We start from the raw sequence: 15118 nt of genomic DNA on the forward strand, positions 1-15118 counted from the left end.
ATTTATTTCTCTCTTCTAAGCTGCATGGTTCTCTATTTCTGTTTCAGATTTTCCTCAAAGCATGGCCAATTCTTTATTATTTCCTTGTCATGTTTAATTAACCCATTGTGAACTCTGGGCTCTATGGGCTTGCTTGTGCTGGTGCGTTTGTGCATTTTCTAATCGCTGTCTCCATCTCCGGCCCAGAGCCCAGCACATACAGCCTTCCTTCTGTTTCTCTATTAGATTAACACAGAGTGAATCAGGCTTCTGGAGGCCTCGACCAGGTGGTCAGCAATGAAGGGAAGTTCACTGGGAGACTGCGCTGAGAAGCAGAGCAAAGCTAATTGCGACAAGTCTTCAGAACTGGACGAGCAGGACAGGATGGCTGATCGGTGAAATGAGACATGACTGCCAAGGTTCTTAGACCAATGCACTGTAAATTTTTAAGATGATAACATGAAGTCCAGGCTAGTAGTGCATGACCCATACATCACAGGCTATGCATGATATCAAAAGCTTAGAATTAAAATATTTCTTCATTGTCACTCTAGCAGATTTTATTTTAACAGTCAGAAAATTCAGTAATGTATTATCCTGCAAGGCTAGATTTGAGGAGGGAGCAAGGCTTGCAATCAACCCTTTCCAACATGGCACACACAATTTCATATCACATAAGTTAATAAGGCAGCTACTATTCTTCAACATCTATGTTTGAACCCACATTTTTTTAGCTTTATACTTCATTCATCTATTTCTCATTCATTCTTCTATCTTCAGTAACTTCTTTATCCTGGTTGCAAAGGATCCAGAAATACTGGATGGGAATACACCCTGGCTGAGACACCAGTCCATCTCAAGGCAACATACCACACACAGTCACACCAGGGGCAATTTAGCATAGCCAATCCACCTACAGGTGTTTTTAAGAATATCATTTGGTATTATAGTTACTGAGGTAACCAGAGAACCTGTCAGAAACCCGTATAGACACAGGGAGCACATGGGAAACTCCACACAGACAGTAACTTGAGCTCAGGATCAAACTGGGATCCCTGAAACTGTGAATGCTACCTACTGCACCATGATGCTAACCCCTAAGTTGTTTCTTTCTGAAAATTCAATTCAAAAGTACTTTAATGGGCAGACTTCTGAGATTTAACTCATAATTTTACTCATAATTTATTTTCTGACCCACATTTTTACTGCCAAAATGGGTTATCTCAACAAAATAAGAGACAGAATTAAACTTTTTAGATCAACAGTAGACCCCAACACGTCACCTCCAACATGCCATTCTACTCTCACCAAGTGATATTCTTAATTTTAGTAATGGTGGAATATTGTGAGAATATTATCTGTGATGTGTTACTGGTTCTGCTGTTGGTTTTGTCGTTAACATTCACACTATTTTTGTTAAGTAAGATGCGCTTACTATTTTATCCATCGGCAATATTGTAGAGACATTGCAGTCATGCCAGGAAAGCTGTTTCGAATTTATTATCACTACATCACTGTTCATAATTTGTCTCAACCAGATGCCCTGTGGAACTTTTTGGCAAGTGTTTTATCTACTGTGACTGTGTATGCTCTGTAAAAAAAAATGTTGCTTTTGTGAATTTTGGGCCAATTTGTACAGAAATATGGTAGAAATGTTTTTATTTTGGAGCTCAGTAAGACAGTGTCTTGGTCAGGCTGTTGACCTTAAAAAAAGGAAGAAGAAAAGAATAGTGTGCCTCCTAATCACGTCTGTATTTGTATATTTTAGAAAATATCTGTACATTCCAAATAACGTATTAATATTTGGTTAAATTTAGGTTAATATTTGGTTAAAATTCCACAACTAGAGGCACTTTTATGTCCAAGCAGTTGGGCATTTATATGACCTTACTGCCAGTAAAGACATTTTCACTGTTTTTGATTATAAATAACAAATAGCATTGTCTGCTACACAGCTTTAACACAAAACTTGTAATATATTTGAATTTCACATGGATATCATTTTGTTTTTATGGTCTATTTCAACACAAATTAGTCATAAGCTCCATAGTAATGACGTACTGAAAATATTAAATATGAAAATGTGATATTTACCTTGTTTTTTTGTGAATCCAGGGGATTGGGATTGTGGCTGTAGTCATTTGTCAGCTTAAAAACTAAATTTGTTTGGCTTTGAAAAAAAGATTAAAGGATGTATGAATGTAGGACAGAGATATTTATGAAAATGACTGAGATGCAATCAACTGTACATTGGAGAAACCGAGAGGAGACTGGCTGATCATTTTGTTGAGGACCTTCATATAAATTACGGATATACACCATCAAAATGAAGGATTTCTTCTTTCACACTTTAACAGTGATGGACACAACATTAATGACATCTCTGTTTGCATCTCTTGTTATTGTTATGGGAGCAATGACGTGAGGAAACATAAGGAGAAGGCGCTCATCTGAACTTTCGGAAATCTGGAACCTCAAGCAATGAAGATCATGTCTTGGCGACAGCTAACAGATGATAAACCATTTCGAAACTGGTTTCACCTTCACCAGCCGTGCACAGTTGATGAACGAAATGTGTAATAAATAACCTTCAGTTAAAGCTGGAAGTCTGCACTTTGAGCTCATATTCATTATTTAATTTCAACTTCAGTATACTGAAGTAGACAGTTGAACTAACAATAATAACTTTTTTTAACGTCCAAATATTTATGGACTTGTGTGTCTATATATATTATATGCAGTACTTCTAATTTACATTCAAACATATCACCAGAATTAAAAGAGATGAAGCCGAGAACTGAACAGCAGCGCCCCCTTCAGGTGAACTGCAACACACTCACCCTTCAGTTTACTTCAGGAAAAGAGGGAAAAAATCCTGTCAGTTGCCATCGTGAATGTAGTATTTAGTGGTTAATTTGGGGGAGTTAAATCGTTGTGTATGAATACACATTAAGTTTTGTATTAGGTAAGCACATTTTAAGTTATTTTCTTAAAAATTACATCCAATATTTCAACTCAACATATCCTCATTCATAGTAACACACCTAAAACGTTGTATATGCTAACTGTGCTAACTGTGAGGAAAACAAGCCAGCTGTTGCTTACTGTATTTTAAGTTTATAGCTATTTTTCAAAGTTTATAGTAAATTTTTTGTAAATGTATTGTTAGTCAGTTCTGAAAATAATAATTTCCTTGTTTCCTGTAAGCTATTCTTTTCCTGCTGTGTATAACATAGAACAAATTTAATATATGGCTAATTTGATAACTTGGCGCCATAAATCGTTTGGGTCAGAAAAAAAAACGCGAATATAGTGTTTAGTGGTTATTTTGGAAGAATGAAAACACTGTGTGAACAGATCCATGTTTTTGTGTTAGGTAAGCACAAAGGTTAACCTTGTTTTCTTTAAGATTACATACTGCTTTTAAGGAATTAAAAACAGTCACAGGAAAATAATCCACAACGAGGTGGTGTGATGTTACTGTTACCACACCATACTGTTTTCCTATATCACCATTTTTATTTCTCTTATACCACAGAGATTTGCCAGCTATTAGAATGTATAATTTATTAATGAACGACATGTCATGCTATTTAAAAGTTTATAGTTACATGTAATGGTGTATAAGGTCTGTGAGAAAAGTTATTCCTGTTATCATTAGCTGCGTTTACATGGACACTAATAATCTGATCGTAATTGGACTAGAAGCACAATCAGATTTAAAAAGTCACATGTAAACACGTCAATCAGAATGAATTGGCCAAAACCGATTAAAATTTCATTCGGATCGTAAGGGGTGGTTTAAACCTTTTCTAATCCGATGGAGAGGACATGTAAACACTTCATCGGATTGAAAATGAAACCAGATAGTTCTGCGCATGTGCAATGATGTACAAATCACGTAATGATGTATAACGCACGGCTGTCAGCGGTATTGGGGCTCTGACCGTAGCCTCACCAGGTACCATGTACCCCTCCACCATTGAGCATAGTGTCATTAATGACTGTCATGTCATCCTAAAATTCTCCTTCCACTCCTCGTCTGTGAAGTGGTGCAAGACGACGTTGTTCCACCAGTCCTTGCTTCGGACACTCATCAACAGACGCCTTGTTCTGGGCTCGGGAAGGGGCATTTTAATTGCTTGATAAATAGACGCAGTACCGCACAAAACATCACGCGCTCGCGTCTTCTAATTAGCAGCTGAAATAGGCGAATGTTAAGTCTGCTTTTTAAAACAAAAAAAACAAGCAATGGCAAGAGAGTGGTTGCTAGTATCTGCATGTTGGAACGGCGGGAAACGTGTAGTCGTGCACTGTGCGCATGTCAGAAGATTCTGTCATGTAAACGCGCATATCAACCCGATTACTTTATTCAGCGTTCTTGTAAACACTGCGATCGGATTAATCAATCTGATTGATTTCATTCCGATTGAAAGTGTCCATGTAAACGTGACTAGTGTTACAATAGCTATAAACAGCCGTTCTCTGACCAGCCTCTTTGGTTCTCTTTTTAAGTTAAGAAGAAACCCTGAAAAAAAAAAACAATTAAAAAAAATTTAATAAAGCAACCAACTTATCATATAACCGAGAAACCATAAGTATCTTAAGACTCTCTTGTGGCAGGGAAACTATTACACGGTGCTGACACTGGAGCCTCTTTAACATTTCCTTACATAAAACTTTACAATATCAATAATTCTACATTTTCTTTGTTAAATAACACTTTTTTTTAAAAAAATATTTTTAGCCTTAGATTATGTAGACACTGAAGGACAAGCTGACCAATCAGAATCAAGAATTCAGCAGGGTCATGGTATAATTCAAGCTCTATCCCTACTCTTAGGAACACACCAGCTAGCTATTGGTCAGTGTCTTTTAAGTTCAGTGGTTATTTTGGAAGTTATGGGTGTGTGTCTGAATACATGCTACTTTTTGTCTGAGCGTCATACGAGAGAATGCTGCACATTGGAGCTTTCAGGCAGAGAGAGTGAAAGGAGGAGTGTGGAGATCCTGTCACAGGACCATCTGCCACTCAGCGCTACTGCAGCTTGTCCGTTATGACGCGATTCTTTATTTATGATCTGGAGTTAAGACAAGCTACACTCCCAAAGTAAGACTGTTACACACTGCTAGCCAATGTTATGATATGGAGCATCCACGCATATCCACATGTATATATTTAACTAAACTTGGCTTTACCCTCTGCCTGAGTTTGCTGTTTGTAAAATATTTTTTTGGTCACCAGTTGAGATCGGCAGGCTTAGAACATATAATGCGACATGCCCTCTGGCAGCTGATCGTGACCAAAGGCAGCGGGTGTCAGAATTTTTTTTTTCATTGAAATCTCAGCGTGTGGGGCTCCTGAGTGGCGCGATGGAAAAGCATTCACCATATCTTCCTGATGATGCCACAGCCATTCGTGTCTGGGAGTCCAAAGGATTTTGCTCCCCGGGTGGGAAAGATGGCACACTTTCTCTCTCTCTCTCCCCCCTATCAGTCACAGCATCATTAGCCAATCATGGGTGTCTGTGTGCTCATGCATGCCGAAGAGGGTATATAGCGCTTTCCTCCGAATGTATTACACCACCCCATGTCACAGTATGAGCAGTATTTCGAAAAGGTGCGGTTGAACGCTTCACATGTCTTGGAGTGCCTTCACCCTCCCTGGTTGGTAGCTGTTGTGTGATAGGGGAGAGCTGACCCAGAGGTACCCAGATGGTCTATTGTTTCTGGTAGATTTTCGAAGTGTGGAGCCATACAGTGAGTTGCAAAGATATCATGCATGCTAATGGACAGAAAAACATATTACCTGAAGCAAACTTTGATGAATGGGCATTCCATGTTGTCTTCTTTTACGCAAAGTAAGATCCATAAACAAAGGGGTTAAATTTGTGAACATCTTTAAGAAACAAGAATTGATAATTCATTTACTACTATGAATTTAAAAGTTACTGCTGTTTCTAAGTGTGTATTATGTAAATGGAATACTCTTCTCACCAAAAGAGAGAGTAAGGTAAGTCCATCCCTATACAGTTTATAGATATATTGATAATATAGATAGCTATACGTAGCATGATACAGATAGAGAAACATAAAAAGAGACACAAAAAAGGTAGACAGCAGTATAACTCTAATTAGCAAAAACCAGACTCCACTCAAGTGCTAACATCTGCTGTAATCACCACGGTGCTGCTCTCAAACTGAAGAGGCACTCTCACACGTCAAGAATCAAATGAGTGCAAGAATCTCTAAAGCTTTGCCTTCAGAAAATGGCTGATGACCAGCCCAATCTCAAAGCTAACAATGATAGAGGATTAAAGGCTTCGATATGGTGACTTAGCTCATAGTGTGTGTGTAGATGCTTTAAACACATTTTCCTAAGGCTATGATAGCCTTTTGGTGGGCTATCATGATAGCCTTTTGGTGGGTTTTGTCTTGGCTGTATGCTTTGGGTCGTTGTCATGCCGAAAGGCAAACCTGCGTCCCAGTCTGTGGATGTTTGCACCAGAATAGGTTTTCTTCATTCATCCTTCCCTCAATTCTGACCAGTTGTCATGTCCCTGCAGCTGAGAAGCACCCCCATAGTATGATGCTTCACCATAGGGATGGTATTAGCCATATGATCAGCAGTACCTGTTTTTTCCACCAGACATTGTGTTCAGAGTTCAGTCTAAAAGTTGTTTTTTCTCTTCAGTACAGAGGATCTTTTACCTCATGCTCTATGTCCTTTAAGTGCCTGACATATGCCTTTTACTCAAGAATGGCTTCTGTCTAGCCACTTTGCCAATGAGGCCTAATTGATGAAGTATTTCTCGATGGTTGTCTTTCTGACAGGGTCTTTGACGGATTGTGGAGAGCTTCTGAAACTCTGTTAGAGTGGCCATTGGTTTCTTGGTCACCTCCCTTACCAAGGCCCTTCTAGCCTGGTTATTCAGTATGGCCAGATGGCCAGCACTAGGAGGACTCCTGGTGGTTCCATTTCACTGTGCTCCTGGGAGCATTCAGAACTTTAGAAATGGTTTACTTTACACTTGAGTCGAATTTTGTCCATTTTTTCTGACCCCATATTCAATTTCATTTTCGTGTCTCATTCCATTTAATTAAGACTTTTGTTATATCTTGTTTGTTTTTCATGGCTTTCTCCACTTTCCTGTGTTTTCCCCAGCTTCCTGTGCTATTGCTAGTCACATAGTTGTGTTTTATTGCACTGACCTTCCTGCCTATACTGCCAACTGTTAACTACTTTTTTTTATTATGAAGTCATGGTTTGGAAAGAAATGCTTCCATGTAAACAATAATCCAGTGTTTCTGAGTCCCTCCCCCAGGTGAGAAGAGAAATGATCTTAGATGTAAGCTCAAGTATTTGGTTAAACTGATCCAACTGCCTCTAACTTTGCTAGGGTTTTTTGATGCATATTTATTGTGTTGGTACCAAACTGCGGCCTCTGATGCATTGATCTGATGAGCTCTTAGAAATGTCTCAGGCAGTGTTGCACTCTTATTTAGAAAGAGGGACCACAGCCCAATGATCTCGCCAATTAAAGAGCCTCCAGCCTGGCAACATCAATGTGAGCTTGCTGGTGAAATATGATTCAGCAGATTTACAGCTTCATTTTTAGATCCCCGCTTAACGAGGAGCCAGACCAGTCAATCCACAATCAATAGCAATCTGCGGCTGTTGCTGTGAGGCGTTGTTGCAGTGTCCCGTGGGATCTCTGATGTTGAAGTAATAATGAAAGCAGGAGTAAGATGGGAGTAACTTTCTGCAGTCTGTCCATAAGATGAGGTGGAAATAAGGATGGAACGATTTCACTGTGAGGGAAATAAAACCAGACATTGCTGTATAAGCCTCCTTTCCTAATAATTATAAAGTATCCTACTAATTATAAAGTAGATGACAAACTGTGTATACATGTTAAACTTATGTATATTACAGAGATTGTTTTGAAGACTAACAGTGTTAAACTGACTATCCAAAATGATTAGTAAATCACTTGGATGATTTTACTTACTGTCATCTGACCTTCATCTCTTACGTGCAATCCTGTGCACATATACACATGGCATTATGGGAAGAGTTTTTATGCCTGTTTCAAAAAATTTTGTTTGTATTCTCTGACAGTAAAGTCACAAATTCTTCACACTGTGAAATTTACACATCACACTGTGGTAGTGGGGGTGTGGATGGAGAGAAGGCGGGTCAAACCGGCACAAAAAAGACACATAAGTAAACTCAGGCTAATAACACACAGTTGAGAATCGTGACCGGCCGGTTTGACCCACCTTCTGTCCATCTGCAGTCGACGCTCGACCACGCCCCCACTGCCACGCCCACATCACATGTTTTATTTTCATATTTGATTTTTTTCATGTGATTCATTTTTCAGATGTGATTTTATAACACTAATAATTATTTTTCACATCTGATAACATTGTTGACATGGTCTCACATGTTTACCAGAGTTCAACGTACAATTTTGGAGCATAACGTGGAAATGCATTTGTTTTTTATTTCTGAATTAGGAATTTTATCTTGGATGAGTTAGGATCATGTTTTTGTACTTGATCGCATAATATTCACATAATCATGGTAACAATTTCTGATCACATGAAATTATATGATTTTTCACAGACTGTACCAGGTGATAATTAAACAGTTAAGAAATTTTACAATTGTGAGCAATGTTTACATTTGATGACATGTATTGGACAGAACACAAGCTGTTTTCTTGTTGTTCAGACAATAACTTGCCAACCAATCAGCATGATGCACCACTGGATCACTAATCATGTCAGACTCACGCATTACTGTGCACACAGTGGCACCTCAATAATGAATGGCCTTCATTTCTCTATATGGAGAAGGCACAGAGGTAAATAGTGAGGTTGTGGTTTATAAGGAAATGGCCCATGCATGTGTGCCGTCCCCAGAAACTTGCTGTTTAAAATAAAATAAAATATCAGTCAGTGATGGTGAATGAAGTTTAAGGGGTTAAATCCTTTTTGAACAAAGTTTACCAAAATCCTTTATACAATCCTGGACATAAACATTGTCTGCTCACACATTTAAGATTTTGCTCTTTATAAAGTAGGTGCTGTGTCCTTTTAATGAATAATTATTGACATGGGTGTTTTAGCAGCTGGTGCGAAACAGAAAAGATCCACTACATTGCAGCAGTAAACACTCACATACTAGCTGGCTGACGAGGGTGGCTGTAAAATATGAATGGATGCGAGATGTCAGTGAAAGCGGAGGGCTAATATGATGCGATGTAACAGATGAACTCCAGATTGTCCCACTTTCTCCTCCTCTGCAGCGTGGACCATCGTCTGCGTGTGATTTACACTCCATCAACACACCGCCTCACACCTCTTTCATCCCACTAAACTCTGTCTGGGGAATGGGCAGAAGAAAAGATGAAAGAGCTAGTTCTTGTGTCTGGTGTATAAGTCATGTCTGGTCCATCTCTCACATCTTTCTCCCTCCTTTGCTTTTGTTTTTTCCCTTTCTCTCTGTAGACTCAATAATGGCTGGCCAGGACTAAAGGTTTTTGCCCAATTACACAGCAGTTACATGACAATCGAGAGGAATGAGACGCTTAGCAGAGGCTTATGTAAGAACTCACCAGGGGCATTATTCTGCTGGTTGTGCATCTTTTTCAGTTATGGTGAAAAATGATTCAATAGTACACAATGAGAGAGAGAGCACAACAATGGCACCATTATGAAAGAATAAATGTGCAACAATAAAAAAATCGCAAATGGGGTAATTTGTCAAATAGTAGCTTTGATTTTTACACTGAAATTGCAGTATGCATTCTCTCAGTCACCACAGACTGTCTGAAGACATCCAGGGATGTCCAGTTTTTTGGCCAGCCCGGTTTGACTTGAATGCATACTCAGGAATGTTTAACTCAAAATAAACAAACAGACCATGTTTTTGACAAACAGATGCACTGCCTAGAACACTTGGTATAAGGGGAAGGGAGTAAATAGAGCTAGCTTCTCTCTGATATTTGCTTCTATTTGTTTGAATGTTGGCACATTATTTGTCATTTTCACAAATGCAGAACCTGGAGCACCCTAGAAATAGGAGTATTTAATCTGAATAGATTAAATCACTAACCCTACCTTTAAATTTGTCCATACAAAGATATTTATATTTTGTCTGTCCTATTTCTGCTTTCCCCTAGGACTGACATCTAATAGACAAGTCATCTTTTCTACATCATCAAAAATCCATATGAAGCATTGCCTTTGGACAAAATCTACACTCAATATCTACAATGTAAAAGAATCACTCTAGAACCCTAACATCTAGCATTTCTTCTCTTTGTCCTTTTCAGGAAACTCAAAAAGTTTCTATGCAGAACCCTGACAGAGGGTTTTCTTTATAGAAAAGGTTCTTTAAAGACCCCTTAAACAATCATCAAGGAATGTTTTTTTTTTCTCCAGAAGTGTTAATATTTCATGACAAGTTAGCAAAGCTGTCTTTCGAAAGTCTTGCTGCTCTCATGGGTAGTGACTTCTATACTTACTGTAAAATGAAATATGAATGGATGCCCCTTTTGCCTACGGATTGATCTTGCACTGTGTTCCTGGAACTCAATCAAAGTCCGACTCACGCAGAGATTATTGTAGCTCTGCACATTGATGTTTGTCTCATTTTAGCTCTGTAAAAGGAGTGTAACATTATCAGACTAATTACAGCACTGCACACACAAGTGCACAGTGTGAAAATGGATGGTCACTGTCTCAGCCCTTGTCTGACTGTCATCTCCCTGAGATGTGTCCTTGTGTTTACATTCTTCATGATAAATCAGAATGGAGCTAGCACTGCCTCAAGATGGCTGTAAAATTCCAGAAGTGGTTAGTGGTTGAGAAGTGGCAATAAACAAATGGGAGAGGCTTCCATGATCAGGCAAACCCAGGAATAAATATTTGTTATGATGTGTTAATGATGGTATCCGTGATACGAAAATCTGAAATAGTTATGGCATTACTATACCACAGTGCTTTTGAATGCTTAATTCTCATTGGTCAGAAGGTGCTTCTGTAAAAGCAGCTCTGATAGTACTACTGGCTGCAAAGTTTACATTAGTGTGCTTGTTCTAATATGTGCTTGTTCTAATGACATCTTCCACAAGGACTTGTATGGAAGATTCTGTACATAAACAGATTTTAAAAAGGTTTCGGTGAGGAGACATTTATTTAGCATTTTTTGGAAACACTCCACATTGTCCTGGCTTTGTAACAGTCAGAGGTAAAGCTGTAGCTTTAAGTTTTCCACAATGGGTCTTCACCGTGAGTTCTTTTCAGTCCGCTTTTCAATTTCTTGGTAAAGTGTTGAGACAAATAACAGCAACTATCTTGTTTTGCTGATGTTCCACAACATTAAACATAACTATGAATTAATAAAAAAGTATGTTAGGCTTTATCTAAAATACGATAGGGTCATCACAGCCACTTAACTCGCTTAACAGTTGCCAGTTGGCGCACAGAGGAGGGTCATGGGTAAACGTGGCACATGGAGATGTGCTACTGTGCAGTCATCCCTCAAAGTGGCGGCGTGTTGTGCGTATCTTCGTTGCTATGCATCTGGTGAACGCCGCTTGCTTAGTGGAATGGTGTGTTGGTTACGTAGACGGAAATGGTTTGATGCAACGTTGTGATATTTGTTCTGCGAGTTTAATCAAATTCAGATTAATATAGTTTAATTCAGAGTAATACTGTTCAAAATACATCTGAAGTGTAAAGAACAAAATGCTAAACAATAAAGTGTAAACAATAAAATTTTCCCTCATCACATCCAGAACTTTTCGTCTTCTTTAGACAAGCTCATGCCCCAAGACATGTGCTTGTGCTCAAAAACCTTAAAATAGTTTGCGACAAAAATGTTTGAAAACACGCCAAAAAAAAACGTCTAATCTTATTCACTCTGATATTTTCTCAGACTGGTGTCTTTAATAATAACTTCTCCTCTATGAAGAAACTCTCACACTGAGCAGCCAGCGTAAATGAACACAAACAAGTTATTTCTCCTGTGTTTCATGTTTTCTTCACACATCCATATCGATTTCTTATGTTACACCTAACACCACACAAACACATCAGACCATTGTGGTTTCTTCGGGTTTTTAAATGGGCACCCTTCCTCACTGGTGTTTTGTAAATGTAATCCCAAAGCAGAACCAGTATCCTGGAACTGCTCTATCCACCACCCCAGCCATGTCACTGTCAGCTCTGCCCTGCCTCATTGTTGCCAGATTGATTTTTCCATTGCTCTCTTCTGTTCAGCCGCAGCGTTCAGCATTCACTCTTGTAAAATTGAGTAGCATTGTCCCAAAACAGCTTTACAGAAATAAACACATTTCAAATTAATTTAAACCAAAAAAAATGGTAAATATGTGAATTTATCCCTAATAAGCAAGCCAGAGGTGAGGGTGTAAAGGAAAAACTCTCTGAGATGATGTGAGGAAGAAACCTTGAGAGGAACCAGACTCAGAAGGGAACTCATCCTCATCTGGGTGCTTACTGAGTGCAATTATAAATAAATTCCTTCTATAACTGTGTACTACATGGACAAATAGTGCGATTGTGCAACCAGTAAACTCATCACAGTTTTCACATGAAGTCCGGTTTGTTGAACTTATCCACTCTCCACTGATGTAGACGTGAGTACAAAACTGCTCGTGGCAACTACAGCCCCAAAGCCACCACAGCAATCACAGACCCAAGCCATCACAGTACAACTCCCCATATAAGATCCCCAAGCCATCTCCACGGCCCCCAAGTGGCGCCAACACCAGCAATCCTAATGATCTTCAGGCTGTCCACGTGGGGCCACCGCCAGCAGCAGCGAGAGATCTCCAACTCATGAGAGCTCCATCCAGAAGTAAGGCATCAGAATGGATCAGGCCAGTCCGGAGAGCAGGAGGGATTAGTATCACTGGTATCTCAGGAGTAGCATGTGTAGCTTGACAGAGAGAGAGACAGAGAGAGGGAGGGAGAGGGAGAGATTGTTAGGTAAGCTTTTGTCCCATAATGGTTAAGGACAATGTACTTTGTGTGCAGAGTGCAAGCAGGGATTACGGGAAGACTAGCTGTGACAGCATAACTAAAAGGGAGAGCCAGAAGGTAACACAGGCATGAGGGCACCCTGGGACATAAAGCGGCCAGCCACTCCACCGTCGACAAACCTGAGTGAACATGTGAGAGTGGGGGGGCAACGGCATCCAAACACCCCAGTTCACCACAACACTCTATGCCTGTGAACCCTCCAGACCTGCTCCTTTACCTAAGAAAAAAACTATTCACAAAAGGCTTGACTAAACAGATATGTTTTCAGCCTTGACTTAAACACAAAGACTGTGTCTGGGTCCCGAACACTAATCGGAAGGCTGTTTCATAACTATGAGACTTTGTAAGGAAGCTCTACCCCCTGCTGTAGCCTTTGCTATTCGAGGTACCAACATATAGCCTGCACCTTTTGATCGAAGTAGGTGTAGCTGATCATAAAAGAGCAAAAGTTTGCTCGGGTACTGCGGCGCGAGACCATTCAGTGCTTTATAGGTCAATAGTAGTATTTTATAATCAGTACAAAATTTGATTGGGAGCCACTGCATTGTGGATATGATAGGGGTGATGTGGTCATATCATCTGGTTCCAGTAAGGACTCTTGCTGCTCCATTCTGGACTAACTGGAGCTTGTTTGTGCATCTACTGGAACATCCAGACAGCAAGGCATTACAGTAATCCAACCTAGAGGTAACAAAGGCATGAACTAATTTTTCTGCCTTGTGTATTATATTTCTTATCTTAGCAATATTTCTGAGATGAAAGAAAGCTATCCTAGTAATATTATGTACATGAGCTTCAAATGAAAGACTGGAGTCAATAATCACACCAAGGTCTTTTACTGCTGCGCATGATGAAACAGAAAGGCCGTCCAGGGTTACTATGTAATCAGAAAGCCTACTTCTAGCTGCATGTGGTCCTAGTACAAGCACTTCTGTCTTGTCAGAATTAAGTAAGAGAAAGTTAATAAGTGTCCAGTTTCAAATGTCCTTTACACATTCCTCAACTTTATTAAGCTGGTGTCTGTCATCTGGCCTTGCTGAAACGTACAACTGTGTGTCATCAGCATAACAGTGGAAGCTAATACCATGTTAATGAATTATTTTGCCCAGAGGTAGCATATATAAAGAAAAGAGCAGTGGGCCTAAAACGGAGCCTTGCGGAACACCAACCTTTTTCTTAGTATGTGTAGAGAAGTCACCATCTACAAACTGATAACGATCAGTCAAATAAGACCTGAGCCAGGAGAGGGCCGTTCCCTTAATGCCTACAACATTTTCTAGTCTATCGAGGAGAACAGCATGATCAGTGGTATCAAAAGCTGCACTAAGGTCAAGCAACACAAGCAAGGAGACACAACGCTGATCAGAGGCCAGTAGTAGGTCATTTACCACTTTAACCAGAGCTGTCTCTGTGCTATGATGAGGCCTAAATCCTGACTGATACATTTCAGGAATGTTATTCCTATGTAGGTATGAGCATAACTGCTGTGAAAACAACATTTTCTAGGATCTCGGAGATTTGATATTGGCCTATAGTTGGACAGTTGACAGGGGTTGAGGTCAGTTTTTTTAATCAGGGGTTTGATAACTGCTAGTTTAAAAGATTTAGAAATTATATCAATCCTTTTTTTTCACTTTTTTAAATGTTTGTCTGGACCATGGTTCGAATCCCACTCAGTGCAACTCTGATACATTTTTGCTACAACTTTGTGCATTATAAGCACAAAGACAGACATGTAACACACAATTCTCAAATAATAACAATGCATTAGTATTGCAGTGTGAATTAAAATGTTTTCTGTGTTTGATGGCCAATGTATTGTTGTTAATTGATTAATGTTGACATGCATATACAGTTCAAATATTTATTTATCAAATATCACTTAACAGTTTTATACTATTATTAATTATTAATTTTACAAAATGTGACGAAGCAAAATAAAACATTAGTGACTTACGGGTTAAATGTTGGCAGTATAATAGAGTAAATAATGAATCCTGTAAACAGAGACACACTACACCAAAGCAATTAGTGTTCATCATTTGTTTATTATTTGCAT

At 39.2% G+C, this 15118-nt stretch overlaps 1 long non-coding RNA gene across 1 annotated transcript; it reads left to right on the plus strand.

Moving 5' to 3' along the window:
• The first annotated feature begins 2825 nt into the window (after positions 1-2825).
• LOC113541955 (uncharacterized) lies at positions 2826-14566 on the plus strand. Its single transcript, XR_003404237.3, has 3 exons — positions 2826-2944; positions 9499-9593; positions 10173-14566. It is a non-coding gene; the product is annotated as an uncharacterized LOC113541955 (long non-coding RNA).
• The last annotated feature ends 552 nt before the right edge of the window (positions 14567-15118 follow it).

The sequence above is a fragment of the Pangasianodon hypophthalmus genome, chromosome 3, assembly GCF_027358585.1.
Source record: "Pangasianodon hypophthalmus isolate fPanHyp1 chromosome 3, fPanHyp1.pri, whole genome shotgun sequence".
Lineage (NCBI taxonomy): Eukaryota > Metazoa > Chordata > Actinopteri > Siluriformes > Pangasiidae > Pangasianodon > Pangasianodon hypophthalmus.